We start from the raw sequence: 15,394 nt of genomic DNA on the forward strand, positions 1-15,394 counted from the left end.
TAACATTGCATGGTTTTTTTAGTGAGCCATGCCACATACTTTTTTTCTGAGTCCTCGAGTGATTACCAAAACATCTTTCATGATACTTCTGAATGTAAAATGTGCTGATATCTAAATTTCCTTGTGGATATTTCTACTGACTTCAGTGTTTAGGGCCTTGGTCCAATATCTGAGTTTGGCCTCAGCAGCGTTTCCCAGCCTTGCTGTGCCTGGCAGCTTTGGGAACCATTTTCCAGGGTAAATCTTGGAAGGCTCATCTAAGTAAGACTCCCTCTTATAATCTCCTTTTTTCTTCAGTAAGTCACTTAATCTGACCCTTGGGAACTGGGCAAAATAAGGATTTTCCTACCCTTCTTACCCCTTTCTGTTTTGGTACCTGTCCTGCCATTCCTCTGCTTGAACAGAGTCTTCCCTGGCTCTGACCCTCTCATCAGATCTTGCCATGAGCACATTTTGCATGCTGTGAACAAAAGCTGCCCAGTTCCCTCTGTGGTGTTTCACCTGTATGACACTTTCCCAGGGTCCTAGAATTTGAAGCTCAAACAAAATTGGGGTTTAATCATACAGACTAATTCAGAATGTTTGGGTCACTCCCATCTGCTTCAGCTAGAGTTGAAAGCATTTTGCAGAAGGGGAACAAATCCTCCACAGTGAAAAACTCCCAGATTCCTTCTCTTGTACCCTCCCTCCTTCCAGTGTTCACCACCATCTCTCCACCTACAGCTAGAGAGAACTGACCCAATGATAAGCTGAGGGGTAAATCTGAAAATGGTATGTTAATGGCATTCCCTTCTACCACCTTTGCTTATTCCCAGCTTAATTCCACACACTAAATAGAAAAGAAACCCTCAGCCTTGCTTACTCTCCCCCTTCCCCCATCTCTGCCCTCCTGACAAAGTTTCCAAATAAACCTTGAAAGCCACTATCAGTTGTAAAATGTCTAATCAATGAAAGACACAGGAGTCAGTAATATGAAACCCTTTGCCTCAAGATCTCTAGTGTTTCTTACTGAACTTCAGTCTTTAAGGTCAGGCATTCGAGCTGCTGTTTGGCTCGATGTTCATTGAATGCAAAGTCAAACAAGGGGCAACCCTGAGCGGGTTATTCCTCTGTTTACAAAGCAAGCACACTGACTTCTGGCAAAGTAACTTTAAAAGGGCATCCTCACCTAAAGGGCCGTGGAGAAAAATACGGAGAGATTTTTGTGTAGCAGGACCTGGAGCATCGTTCTCAGCAGGGGCTGCTTTGTCCCCGAGCACTGACAAACTGCAGACAACTGAAGCAGCGATGGCTGCAGGACAGTGAAAGACGTAATTTGCAGAGAAGTGTTTTAGAAGAAAAGCATGCAGAGGGTAGCTAAAGTCAGTACCTCCTACAAAGCCCCTTTAAATCCACAAAAAGCCCTCCTGACTACAGTTAGCTTTACACAAGCCCTGAAGGGAGACAGCAGGGGAGGGGGAGATTCCACCAATATTTGAAACAGGAGGGAAGTTGTTTAATGAGGTAAAAATACGAGTACAATGGGATGAAATGAAAACAGCAGCACCTGACAATCACACAAAACTTACTGATGTTTTGGATCGTGTCTCCAGGAAGAGGAAGACCTGTGTTTTCACAATGGTTCTATTTTTTTATTTTATGGTGGAAGGTGAGATTAGAAAATTCAGTGCAGTTATTGGATTTGGTCCTGAACGTACTTTTGTTTTTTTTGCTCTGGGGCTCCAAGGGAAAACAGAATTTTCAGGCTCAAAAATGGTTTCTGTACATGACATTTATGCACACATTTTTCATCCCTACTGGGATCTCCCTACAATAAATGAGGACTGAGAGGTTTTAATATCTGGTGTCTTCAAACAATTTTGTCAACAAGCAGCTGGGATTTGTTTACATTTTAAAGACAGTCGATTTAGTTAAATTGCCAAGCCGCTACAAGTGTTATGGTTATGGCAATGCCTCAGGTCAAGACCAGAAATACAAAGTGCAATAATGTATATTATTTGGAAGGTTATGTTACTGAGGACAACCCACCCTGCAGTCAGTGGAAAGACTGTCTCTAGAGGGCTTAAGAGAAAACATGTTCTAATCCAGTACTAATGCAAAATATATATTTATTTGCGGTCAAACTCCCTTTTTGTGCTGCAAATTGCAAATCAAATACTTGTGCCTAATCTGGTTTGACGGGTATTTTACATCAGTTGGTGCAGACACAAGAGCTACTAAAGCCTTTTTGCTTTACTTTGTTACTTCCTCAGCATTTGTGATATTTGTGAGAAGCTCTCTGAAAGATTTTTTGCAGTAAGATTTCCCAGTGGAATGGGAGAATTTCAGGCCTGACAGTAAAAATCACTGGTCTGTACAGTTTTGATCCTGAATCACACACAAGTATTTCACTGGGGTGGTTCCAAAGGGTTTGCTGGAATCCCTCTGATTTACACCCATATGAGATCAGCATTAGGCCCCAGTGTTTTCATTTTTCGTTTGTTATTCTTGGCCATGGTGTCCTTTTACCGCTGTTGAATACAATGTTCCTAAAACACCAGATGTGCCTGTGGGATGAGGGAATACAGCAAAAAAATAGATTGCAGGGATTCACTAAACAACACATGATATTCTTTTGCCCTTAGTCTGAATTCTGGGCTTTTACACCAGTATAGTTGCATTTATTTCTGCAGGACTGCTTCTGATTACCATTGGGAAATGAAATTGTAAATCCTTCCTAGTCTAAGTACTTAACAGGATCGTTGCACTATGCTCAGAATTAGCTTGCACAATGACTGATGCTTAATATACAGCGTTGGCCACAGCTTTTGTGAAAATTCTGGATTTCAAATAGTATTTATAATATTTCAATCACTATATTACTTGCTGTTTTCAAAGTATTACAGGCTCTGTCACTCTTTCAGCACTCACTTAGTGCTCATATTAGGTGCTTGGAGATTTTAAGTGACATCGTTATTACACGCAGTTCGTACCAGTTATCACATAGTCTGTACCAGCTAAAACCGGTGGGAGATCCAAATCTGCCCCAGTATCCAGATTCCTTTGATGTGGTGGGAAGAACAGGTTCAAATCTGCAGAGCACTGGCCACTCCAATCTCAAAGAGCACAGCATTAAACAAAGTGCTGAGCTTTAGCTGAATGAGTAATGTGACCAGCCGACCCATCTGCTCCTCAGCCTGCCCAGCCAAGCCCTGTGGGAACAGGGAAGCCGAGGCTGCCTGGGATCGCCTGCCTTACTTTGTGCCTGAGCATGAGACTTGGTAACTGTAGCCAGGCCATAACAAGCTACTCACAGTGTCATCTATTTCAAAGGGCTGAGGCATCTTCACTGATTACGGGAGTTACGGAGAGTTGTTTTCTCACACAGGCAGCAACTGTAAGTTTGGTACTTTGGAGTGGTGTTTTGTTCTCATTTATACTGCAGTATATTTGGGGTAGGGCTCTCGATGTCAGCAGTTTACCTCAAATTAAGGCTGGTACAAGCGAGGCCCAAATCTTCTCCAGTGTGTATCCACTATCCACTGCACCCACTAAATCACACTGAAATCCAACAGTGGGAGCAAGATCAAACCCTTCACTGCATGTGCATGAATAAAAGTGTCCATATTTCTATGTGTGTCCATCCTGGTTATGCCATGAAGCGAGGGCTACCAAGGCAGGAGGGAGGACGAAAAGGTGCTGTGCTTGATACCAGCCTTGCTTCTGAGGGATCCATGACTGACTCATCCTCTGGCAGAAAGCAGAGACCTTGTGGCAGACACCAACTGGTGGGATTACATCTGTACAGTCATCCATTATGTCTGTTCCTCCAAGCACAGGTTCTTCTTACGAGGTACTTAAAATACAGACAGGGTCAGTCCCTCTTCCCCTAAAAAATAATAGAAAACAGTGTTGGCAGAACTTTTCCCTGAGCCAATCTCCAACATGTTATTTAGCAGGCAGTGTTTTATATAGTGGTGCTTTCAGCTCAGAAGTAAACCCAGGGATTTAAATAATTGTGTCAGTTAAAATTCTGTATCACTTTCTTTGCAAATCTCTCTTATCCAGATAACATCTTCAATGGGAAATTAATTTATTTCTGTCTAAAATTCCTTCTTACTTTTATTAAGAACATGTTACTGAGTACTCTCTCTCTGCCTAAAACACTGTCTTTCATTCCCAGAGGTGGCTGAATTGCCATGGCAAAATGCTCTTTGTATGTACAGTAAATAATCAGGTGGTAAACTCCATTAGGTGTTTGGAAATCTTTGAACAGAGGATACAGCATAAAGTCAGACCCTCCTTGGCAGGGGCCCTGGATAATGGGTAAAGTGAAAAGGCCAGGAGTGAATCTAACAACATCAGCTGAAGACTTACAGCAACCCACCCTTTCCCCTTTTTTCATACTCAGTTTTGCAGGGTTACAGAAGAAAGTACATTACTACACACACTTCCATAAGTAAAAGGCGTCAAAGACATTAAAATACTAAAGTAATCTCCGTGGCTTTCAAAATACTTCCTGTTTTCACTTACCCAGTGTATTTCATCTGTGATCTGAAGGGGTTGTTCAAGGAATAAGAGACCTCAAGGGGGTTGTTTTCAGGGAATAAGAAGCAACATCAGACCTATGCTTGTGTTTAAAAAAATCTGGGATGGTGGTTCTGTGACACAGATCTTAGTGACAGGTGACCAAATACCTGTGCTCCAGAAGTGTTACAGACTTGATCAAGTAATGGAAAGTGATGGAAACATCCCCAACAACTGCAGTGTAGCCGCAGAACTTTGCTTCCCTGCTCGTGCAATTTCAAAAGTTCGCTCTTCATGCTGTAAATTCTCCATTCCAGGAGGTTAATTATGTATCAGTATTCCTTTACAAAGAGATTGGGATGCTCCTCAAGGTAGTAAGCAAAGGAAGAATAAATATATGTTATTTTTCATTCCCCCATCCCGTGCTTAGTTCTAAGTGAATTTCATGTCTTGAAAAGTGTCAGGTTGATGGCCCAGGAGCGGGCGTTCTCCTTTCATCTACAAACACTTACTCCAGCAGCAGAACAAAAGCCTTCTCCGTGCTGATCCCTGACAGTACATCTTCAAACTGAAGAGACTTCAAATGGCAGGCCCTTTAAGTCCTTGATCTGTCTGGCAGCTTCTGTAACAAAGGGGCAAATTTGTGATGGGGCTTTTTATGGTACGAGTCTCTAGCAGGAACTCGACTGGGAGTCTCAAATTGTCTCAGAGATCAGTGCTGCCTAATATTATTATACACTGGTGTTCTAAAAATAGTTCTGATTAGATTATAATAGATAAAACCCCACAGAAACAGCTTAGAATGCTAACAGTTTATTTTGGAATAAGTGGAATTTTTTCCTAGTGAAATCTATCATTATGCTAGGAAAAAACCGGCTCCCACAGGAATTGTTTTTTGCTGTGCCCATTAACTGATGTGAAGGGTGCCTTGATTTGTTATAGTTTTTACAAAAAGACACTGGGCTGAGGAAGCCAAGAAATATGATAACAGAAGAATTTCTCACAAACTTCACCAGTCTTGTGGAAACGCTGACCATGACACCGGATTATATCGGGCATCTCCGACTGTCCAGAGTGTAGGAGTTACAAGGTTACCTCGATCTAAACAGGCAAAGGAGAAGCATAGTCCTTCCCAGGCTATGATCCATAGGAAATGCAAAGCATATTGGGGATTATGAGTTAGCGTGATAATGCAACCATCTTGCTTATAGATGCCTGAAACAGGACTTCCAAAATCCACTGTTCATAACTATCAAACTTCATCCTGACACACTCGGGGTTTTTTTCCATTTCATTATAGTAGCATTTCTGCTCAAAGAGCAGTTCTTCTTCCTTGAAAACTGGTTTAGAAAGAAATTTTTCCTGTCAGGTAGCACCTGCCATCCGAATGAAAACGTCATCCTTGGAAATTGGAATTTTATCCTGCTCACCTGCAGACAGTGGCTCTGAACCTTCACTACCTGTTCCCTGATTTGAAACATCACGACCAGATGTTTTCGCTCATCGCTGAGGGATGCTGGCAGCGTGCATCCCTCAGTCAGGAAGGTGAAAAGGAGGGGAAAAAAGCGGAATAGCTTTACAAGCAGCTTGGATAGAAAGATGCTGATAGAGGAAAGTTCCTGCTCTTTACCCTCACAGGACAGTCTTGCCTCCTGCCAGCTTATGGTAATGAACACCACAGGCGCTCGCCTGAGAGCATCTCAATTTAAGCTTTTTTTCCTCCATAATGAATCAAAGGAAAAGAGCAATTCAACCCACCAAACACGGAAAATCCCTGTTGTGCTTCTGCCCGGGCAGGAGCAAGTCCCTGTTGGATGCCCTAGGGGAAGGGCTGCCTTTGTGTAGGACTGTTGACAGTCTCTGTGTCCATGCCCTGCTGAAGCATCGCATCTCCTCTTCCCCATTTGCATCTCTCATCTGGGAGCCATGCCCTCGGGCAGATTCCCAACACCTGTGCATTTTTCATTACAGAGCTGGACCAGCTGCTTCTGCCGGCTTCTTAAGAGGGCCAGCATGCCCTTCTAAGAGCAGCAGCCAGGGAAAAAGGACAGTGTGTCCTTCTGCCAGCCCCTACCTAAACCAGAGAGCTGCAATTTACCTTTCAACAACCCTAAAGCAGACAGGGATGGGGACTTCTGCCCGGAGAGGGATAATGTCACCAGCAGCACTGGGACACGAGCATCTTTGATGGTAAGAGCAGTGTGCTGCTGTTTGCTGTCTCACGTGTGGCTCAGGGTGTGACAACAATTAGCTTTTCTTTGGAACCACTGGGAAGAAAAAGAGAAATTACATTCACATCACAAGATTTTCTTTTCTTTTTATTTTATTTTATTTTTTTTTTGTCCCTGCCTAAATGTATCTGTCTGAGGTGCTCCTGTACTCCAGCAAAACAGAGATCCAAGGGATAATAAAAGCAGTGAGAAAACTGAACCACAGAAAAGGAATGTAAGGAAACAAAACAGAGCACAACTAAAGAAAACAAATTGTATTTTACACTTACCAATTCTCTCTCAGACTAAAGGCTAGCCAGGAGTACTTTCAAGGAATAGGCAAAAAGAAATTAAATTAATTGCTCTGACACACTAGTACACATCATGTTGTAATTTAAAGGTGACTAAAGACTGGCCAACAACACAGGGACAACCTAATTTTCTGAGGAAACTGTATATTAGTCAGACCTTTTTTTTCTTTTAAATGCCTTTTATGAGTTCTCTACTCAGTGGGCTGCATGGATTTACTTCAGAGGGTTACACAAGCCTGAAAGCTTTTGAGCTTTGGACTGTCTGTACCAGAGTTCTGAAAACTTCTCCTGATTGTTTCAAAGATCCATTTTGTTTGAAATGTTTTGTATACCTTAACTGTTTTCTACCTCTCTAAAATTTCTACTCTCTCTTCAGTTCTTTCAGTACAATCTAGGAGCAACTCCATAGAAGTCAGTGGTGCTTGTTGTAAAACCTGCCTCACTGAAACGCTTTTTAAAAAAAAAAAAAAATTGTTTTTCCAGCAGCATTGGTATTTCCTCCTCCTCCCCAAACCACCTCACCTTTTTCCAGTCATCTATTCTTTTGACTATTATTTTAAGTACACCAGTAACAATATTGATGTAAGTTCAGTCCAGAGCGCTTAAAATAATAGAAAACCACAGGCGAACCCTTCGGCTTCGTTTTTGTGCTCGGCGTGGAACTGTTAGCACAAAAGCTGATAGCTGATAATGAGCAACCCTATGGCGAAGGATGTTGGAACACTAAGCTGTTTTTGTGGGCTGATCCAAAGTATAAGGAAGTTAATGGATGGCTTTATACTTCGGGCTCCAAGATGATGGGCTGGTATCAGGTTTTAAGAGGATGTATAATAGGCTAATTGTTCTGAAGAGATAACAGCAATTTGCAGCTGGATGGGTATAATGGGGTATTCATTCTATAATGTTTTTACATGCAGTAAAGCAATTTTGTTTTACTCATTATAAACCTACTTAGCAAGGAATTTAATACAAGGGAAAATTAATAATTTTGAAAGGGCCGAATTCCTTAAGTGGGATATCCTACCTGCACCCCTGACAGCAAATTCATCTGCTGATTGAAAGAGTAGCTGTACTCAAAATGGTTGCAGGATGTACTGTGGAGTGTTGTATGCAGCCCGTGCTATCTGCAGAATTACCCAAAACGACAAATACAAACATCATCAGAATGGGGAAAACCCCTTATTTTAATAAGAAGTACCTATGACCTTTTTATTTGGAAAACACAAAATAATTGAAAATGAAAGTAATTTGATGACTGTATGGAAATGAGAAGCTCAGATGTTTAAGTCATCACCGAGGCCAAAATGGCAAGCCTGAGCCCTGGCTCTAGCTGCAGCCTGTGCTACCTTACAGACAGCCTAAAGGGGAGCTCCAGATGCAAGCCCAAGAGTCCCAGATAGCAATCGCTTGGAAACATTTGTGCCAAGAAGTGTGGCTCCATTACTGCTCTCCCACTAATGCAAAGGATAATAGAATCAGAAAGATGCAGGGCTGGAAGGGGCCTCAGTAAGTCCTTTAATTGGTTTCCTGCCCGAAGGCAGAATGAACTGTACTTATGCTATTTCTGGTAAATGTGTTTCTAACCTGTTCTTAAAGGTCTCCACTGACAGAGGCTTTGAAGGCTCAGAGGAGAGGGCAGGTGGTGATGACACCCAAGGTGGGATGGCAAGATGGGAAGGCAGACGGAGATGGAGAACCAGTTAACCAGGAGGAGCCGGTGCAAGAGCAAGAGAATGTGATCAAAAGAAGCAAAAGAGTGAAAAAATTTCAGCCATAACATGTACAAGAAAAATCCAAAGAATGTGGAGCATAGGATACAAAAGCCAGAGCAAGGCTGTTTGTCAGGAATTAATTGAGGAAACTTGGAGTTCACACATGAGAAAGTTAGGTAAGAGAAGTAGGACTTGCGTAGCAGGAAAGGTGGACTGGTGCTGGATTCCCTACACATTTTATTATTCAAGTTTTAGAAAAAATGTTATTCCTCTTGTTGCTCAACCAATGATTCCATGAACTTTCATGCAATTGTTAACTTTGGATACCCAGAGCACACTTTAAGAATTGCTGTGATCTAGAGGTGGTGGCTGTAACTGCTAGATCCATGAGTAAAGGTCTCATCAACAGCACTGAAGTGTTCCCAAAAAAAGGTGAGAGCACATTGCAGTCAAGTGTGAAAGCCCAGCTAGAGACACAGCTAGAGGTTCTTTCCTGCACATCTGTCAGTTAATGCTGCCATTGAAACTCTGCTAGACCATTAGGGAGAACTTCTTTCTAAGATAATACATTTGATATAGAGATATATGTATTTTTAAAGGCAACTTGCATCTGAAAACAGTGGACCAGTACCAGATGAGGAGAAGGATGTAAGAGAAAGGAGGAGAAAATGGAGGCTGAGCATTTTGCTTGGTATAAATTAGCTTGCTCTCTGTACTAGATGACTCGACAAATATCCATGCAAGCTTGGAGACAAGTTGCAGAAGGGCATCCTCAGGACTCTGTTTAGATACTGAATACCTGTACAATTCCAATGCTGTTCAGCCAGTTAGCCTTATCCCCTATGGGAGAGGAGAACAGGTGTCATTCTACAGCTCAGGTTAAATAGGGTGTCCAGTCAGACTGGTGATGAGACTTTGTGGTGATGATACCTTTTGGTCTTTAAGGTCACATATCCTAGAAATGTGCACAACTCTTAGAAATGCCCCCAACCAGTGGGTGACCCCATACTCAGCCCACACCTGAAATGGAAATTTCCTCAGAAGAACAAGTGCCTTCAAACACTCACTCCCGACCTAACTGGTGCATAGGTGGCTCTGAAGAGCCATATGGCCTTTGTTAGAACAGGAGGCAGATGGATTTGGGAAGAGATTAAAACTCCATAAAAAGAACTGAAGTTACAGCACACAATATGTGGCTATTCATTATCACCAGACGTATTGTCTTGACACTGATTGCACAGAGTGATGAAAACCTGTATAAGATAGGGAAAATTAAACAGGGTTTCGCTCAGTAATAGGCTTTCCAAACACACATCTCAGCAGAAACAGAGAAGCTGCATTTCAGAGAAACCCTCTCTCAGTCCCTGTTCTCAAAGGAACTGCACCATTAACCTGACTGTGCTGGAGTGGGACACTATTAAAGATGCCCCAGGTGAGACAGTAGCCTGATAATACTGCTTATCTTACTTTAAGTAAAGAACAGTACTATGCTACATCATCAGCTATAGGACAAATTCCAGATTCTTAGGTGGTGGAATGGCTCAAGCCTGGAATGACACTGAGGAACTGTGAGCAAGAAAGGAGGCCCTGTAGAATCTCTGTGCAGGGCCTTGCTGCTCCACGTGTAAGAAGCCTCCTATAAGAGAGCTGTGCTCTGCATGGACAGGATAATACTGGTGGCTTCGTGGCAGGCGGGTTATGCTATAGAAAGTCACCCTCTGGCTCAGGTGCCAGGTGTTGAATACATTATATGAGTGCAGCAGAATTACATGATTACTCAGGAGAACAACCCTGAATTAGTAAAAAGCTTCAGGAGTGAGGCAGGATCTCTAACAACTCTGACAAAATTATTGCTTTCCTGCCTCTTCTCCACGCAAGGGTGAAATGTCACAGCGTGTTGGGCAGCCTGCAGCTACACCACCACAGTTCAAGACCTTCTGTCCCTTTCTTTCCTAGAAAGTTTTTAGTTAGCCAGCTGAAGAGTATAATGCCTGGATTCTTCTACCATGAAAACAGAAGAAGTGGTCATTCTGGCCACCACAAACAAGGTTTGCAGAGCAGCCAGGTTGAACCTGCAGTCCCTGCCGATGAAACCCTGCCTGGATTCCACCCACGTGACTTCACTTGTGGGATGGGTAATGGTTGCGTGTATTGCTCTGTGGCCAAGTTTGAGGCAAGAGATTCCTTCTCTGTCTCCAGTGTTATTTTGGTATATTTTATTTGGCCCAGAATTTGGGAAAACAAGAGGGAGGTTTTCCGTAGGGAGTGGAATGAGGAGGCAGGAAGGGCTACCATATTTCTCCAGACGGAAACTCCTACAGTGTTAGAGTCCAGCACTGCTGCAAGTGTCAACAGATCAAATATGATACAGAAGGCCCTCTGCCAACTCTTTGCTACTGCAGCAGCAAACTGGGAGGAAAGCAGAAACTTATATCCAGTACCACAAGCTAGGTTCAGTCTCTGCTGCAGAAGGATGGAGCAGGAAGAAATCAGTAACCACCTTCTCCTTTCTGCGGTGGGACTCGGGCTTGTCCAGGGCCTCCAGCAGAACAGGGCTGACCTGGAGAGTCTCATCTGCTGAGTCAGGCATGGTGGTAGCAGCTTCTGTGATAGGATCTTAATGTGTGGAGTTCTTGTCCCAGTTGCTGCCTCGCTAGGAAGACCCTGAAAATTAAGTTGCCTCCAGAGTATTTGCACCGCAAACCATGCCCCTCGGTGCCAGGGGGTGTGATTCAGACCAACAGCTGCTGAGGGCAACAGATTGAGCAGTAATTAGCTGCTGTTAGTCATCCTCTTCCCAAGTACAAGTGGCATAGCATTTGATTATTTCAACACAGTTGGATGTGGGAGGGAAGGTAGGCCTGGAAACATTTTCCTGACAGCATACTTCTCAGCTCTTTTAAAACACCTCTCATGTTGACACTCAGCACAGCATTTCAAATAAAATGCTATTTCCTCTTGTAGAGCAGCAAGGAAAAAATGCTGTCACAGGTTTTATAACAAACATTAGGTAAGCAGCAATCATAGTCATTGTGCAATCTGGGATTCAGGTAGGAAAACAATCCATAGATGGCTAAGAGAGAAGTGCATGTGTTTCAACAATCTGAATAAGGCGTGAACTGCTTGAGGGCCACAGAGAAGGGACAGGGTTGAATGGGTTAGTGGGACAACTTCACATAGATAAGTGTGAAGAACAAAAAGGCATAGTTTTGAGACTGGAAGCTAAAAATTGACTGAAGGAAATGTGGGTTACTTTTGCTTAGTTAAGCTCTTCTTGGTTCCTTTCTTGTGATGTCATGAAAATGTGCTGTGGTCTGTCTTCAGCAATTGTCTGTCCTTCTGACACAGATTTCATGCAGCATGTAGTGTCAGTGGTGATATCTATCTGTACTGTAAAAACCACATTCTTAAATAGAAAAAAATACAAAAACCTTTTGAAAGGGCTTGTCATTTTTTTTTTTTTTTTGTTAATCTGCTGCCTCAGTATCTTGTCTTCTTCCTGAATTCACAGTGCCCTACTTGGCTCTTGGGCAGATACATTAGAACTTCCTACTCAACTGTCAGAAGGGCTTTGTGTTGGTCCTCTCAAAATCCTGGAGGTACAGAAGTCCCTTTGGAGGGAAGCATTTAAGGATATGGGACATCTACAGATCCTGAGCAAGTCTAAGGTTCTCAAAAACCACGGAGTAAATTTCTGAGTGGTAGAAGAAGATTTGACAAGGAAAGCTCCCATATATAGTTTTTGGCTTACTTTAGGAGGGCTTAACGAGATTCAAGCAAAAAAAATTAGTTAGGATTAAGTTAGGATTCTAGCATTCCCAGTATCCTGTGTTCAGATTTAAGAGTGTTCCCTGCACAAATAGAGCCTGCATAGTGTGTTAGAGGTAAATAAATATAGATGAACTCTGTCTGTCTATGATCAGCTTTTTTTTTTTTAAGGCAAAATATTTCTTTCTTACCAAGCAAACTTGAAAGAAAAAGGAATCGAGACAGCAAGCTAAATATGCACTCTGAAATTGCTTAGTCCAACATTTAGAACATGTTGTTGTCAGCTTGCATTTTTAAAAACTCTGAACCAGCCAGCTGAGTTAGCTGAGCTGCTAACAAGCAGGCTAGAAACCACACCACAGTGGTGGTTACTTCTCTCTCCTGTACAAAGATCTCAACAACACTGATAAAATGATATGAGCAGCTTAATATCCTGGCATGGTGTACAGGTGTTACCAGTTTTACAGGCACTAAGGAGGGTGTACGTCTTGGTTTTGAAACAGGAGGGGTTGGATGACCAAGAAAATGTCCAAATTCAGGGTGTGAAAACTGAGAGATGTAAACCAAAGCGTTGATCTTGTTTTTTTTTCTCAACCAAGTATTTCCAACGATGCATTTTACTGACAGTAATGAACTCGTCATTCTTAATACTAAGGTGATGAACTGCGTTTATAGCAGAGTAATCCATTTCATGTTCTAATGTGTCTCTTGTTTTACGTGTTTTAACTCAGTAGATATTGAATGGGATTGTCACTGAAACAATGTCAAGTAATACAGTATCAGCCCTGTCTTATTGGGGGGTTATTCCACATTCAGATATATTCAAACTTTTCCATTTTTCCATTCAACAATTCACCGTAGTAGTTCTAATGTTACTTTTCTGTGTTATATTAACTCTCTCTGGGGTTTAATGCTTTAAATATTTATAGACTGTTGTAATGCCCAAATAATCACATTTCTAATCTTCAGTATTTCCTGCACAGTAATGACACCTAAATTTTAACAGAAATTAGGCCTGTTAAATTAATTTAATAAAATTAACAGAAATTAGGCCCTCTAAGGAGGTAAATAATGGTTTCATAAAGAAGAAATAATCACAGCATTGTAATTGGCCTTCTTCTTGCTGGTTTTATGTTGCAATTGACTGTCAATACAAGATCTATCACATGTGATTTTACATATCTAACAGAGTGAGGGGACACAAAAGATTCAGATCCAAGGAACAACCGTAGCTTGTCTGGTGTGTCTGATAGCATATATGATGCTTGATTTTTGGACAAAGAAACATAATATGAGCTAGGATTTTTTCTATAGTTAGGAAGAATTCTTGTGCAGATGTTGAGCACAGAATTTACACTAACTCAGGCATTTCTGTGATTTACGCCTCCTGCTTTCTTGGGCTGCTGCCAGAAGTGTAAACTGCTCAGAGTCTGTTTGTTTCCCCTGAGATTATATATCCCCTGTAATGCAAGATGTTTTTAAAAAGTAATTTACTCACTGTGATATTAGAGGTCCTAATGAGTAGATCTCTATTTCCTGGGTCTTTTCTGCTTGAAAAATCCTGGCAAAGTTTTTAATGAATGTTGTGTAATCTCTGTCACTTGATCGTGGATCTAATTTTAGGTAGTGGTGTTTGATTTGGGGATTTTTAGTACTTTAAGAGAGACCGGAATTATTTGCCTTTCCAATGACCTGCATTGTTTTGAATCTCAAGTGATGTACCTGTAAATCACACAATCAGTAAGAGCCTGATCCTTCAGACACTTACTGCTGTGTACACTGTAAAATGTCAGTGTGACTGCTCATAGGACTAAGTACTGTTTCCCAGCTGAAGTGTTTGCAGATTTGGGTCCTGACAATGGATGTTTGTGTGTCTGTCTCCAGCCACAGTGGAGGGGCTGCTGGTGGGGGTACAAAGTGCTGGGAGTAAACAGCTTATGGTTCAGGTTGCAGGCACCCAGAGAAGTTAAGCACTGCATCCCAAAGTGGGTGGAGTGAACTACAGGAAATGACTCTGACTCATCAGAACGTTTTAATAACTTGTCCTTTATACTGGTATTTCTGTAGAAAATCTGTCTACTTAATCTTTGTGTAGCTGAAAGTTTTGAAGCCATGACTGTATCTAAACATACCTGTTTTCTGAGGCTTTGTCCTACCCACCCAGGGCAGCTGAGGAGTTCTGAGCAGAAAGACACCACTCCTACTACACTTCATAGTCCGGTCTTTACTGTGATGTTGCTTGTGTCCCCAGAAGGCAATGTCTTTGCTTTCCAGCTGTCAGTGGCAGTCAATAGTTTGTGGATGGATGTGTAAGAGGGGGAAGTTGTTTTCTGAAAACAAGAGTATGAAACAGAAACTTTTTAAAAGACTGGTGTTTCAAGACTGAACAGTAGAACCACTGCTTTGGTAACAGAGGCAGATAAATTACAGGTAGATAAATTCGGATAAATACATATATATATATGTATAAACATATGCAATTGAAATACTTTTAAAAAACATTTTTGTCACATCTCATAGGCAGTTGAACTATTGATTTCCATTCTTCTTTATTTGGGGCTACTTGATGGATTCTTGTGTGTCTCATTAGTTTGGAGAGGCTGATGTTATGTGATGGAGTCATCCACTTGTGACAGTCCTACCAGGGTTGTCCCCATTTAGGTAGTACCACATGAACGAAAAGGAAATGGGGAGCTTTTCCAGTGTACATCAGTTTCCAAATACACTCAGATTCCCTCTTCCTTCTCACCCAAAGCTTTAAGACAATCATCAACCTTCCAAGGTCTCTGATAAACATGAAGTAGATTCCCTGGACTGTTTCACTTAAAATCAAGCACAGCAAAAGATCCAGTGCTATGTGCAAGACACCAACAGCTCCCTGATTCTG

Source organism: Myiozetetes cayanensis, unplaced genomic scaffold, assembly GCF_022539395.1.
Source record: "Myiozetetes cayanensis isolate MyiCay16 unplaced genomic scaffold, myiCay2020 scf3, whole genome shotgun sequence".
Classification (NCBI taxonomy): domain Eukaryota; kingdom Metazoa; phylum Chordata; class Aves; order Passeriformes; family Tyrannidae; genus Myiozetetes; species Myiozetetes cayanensis.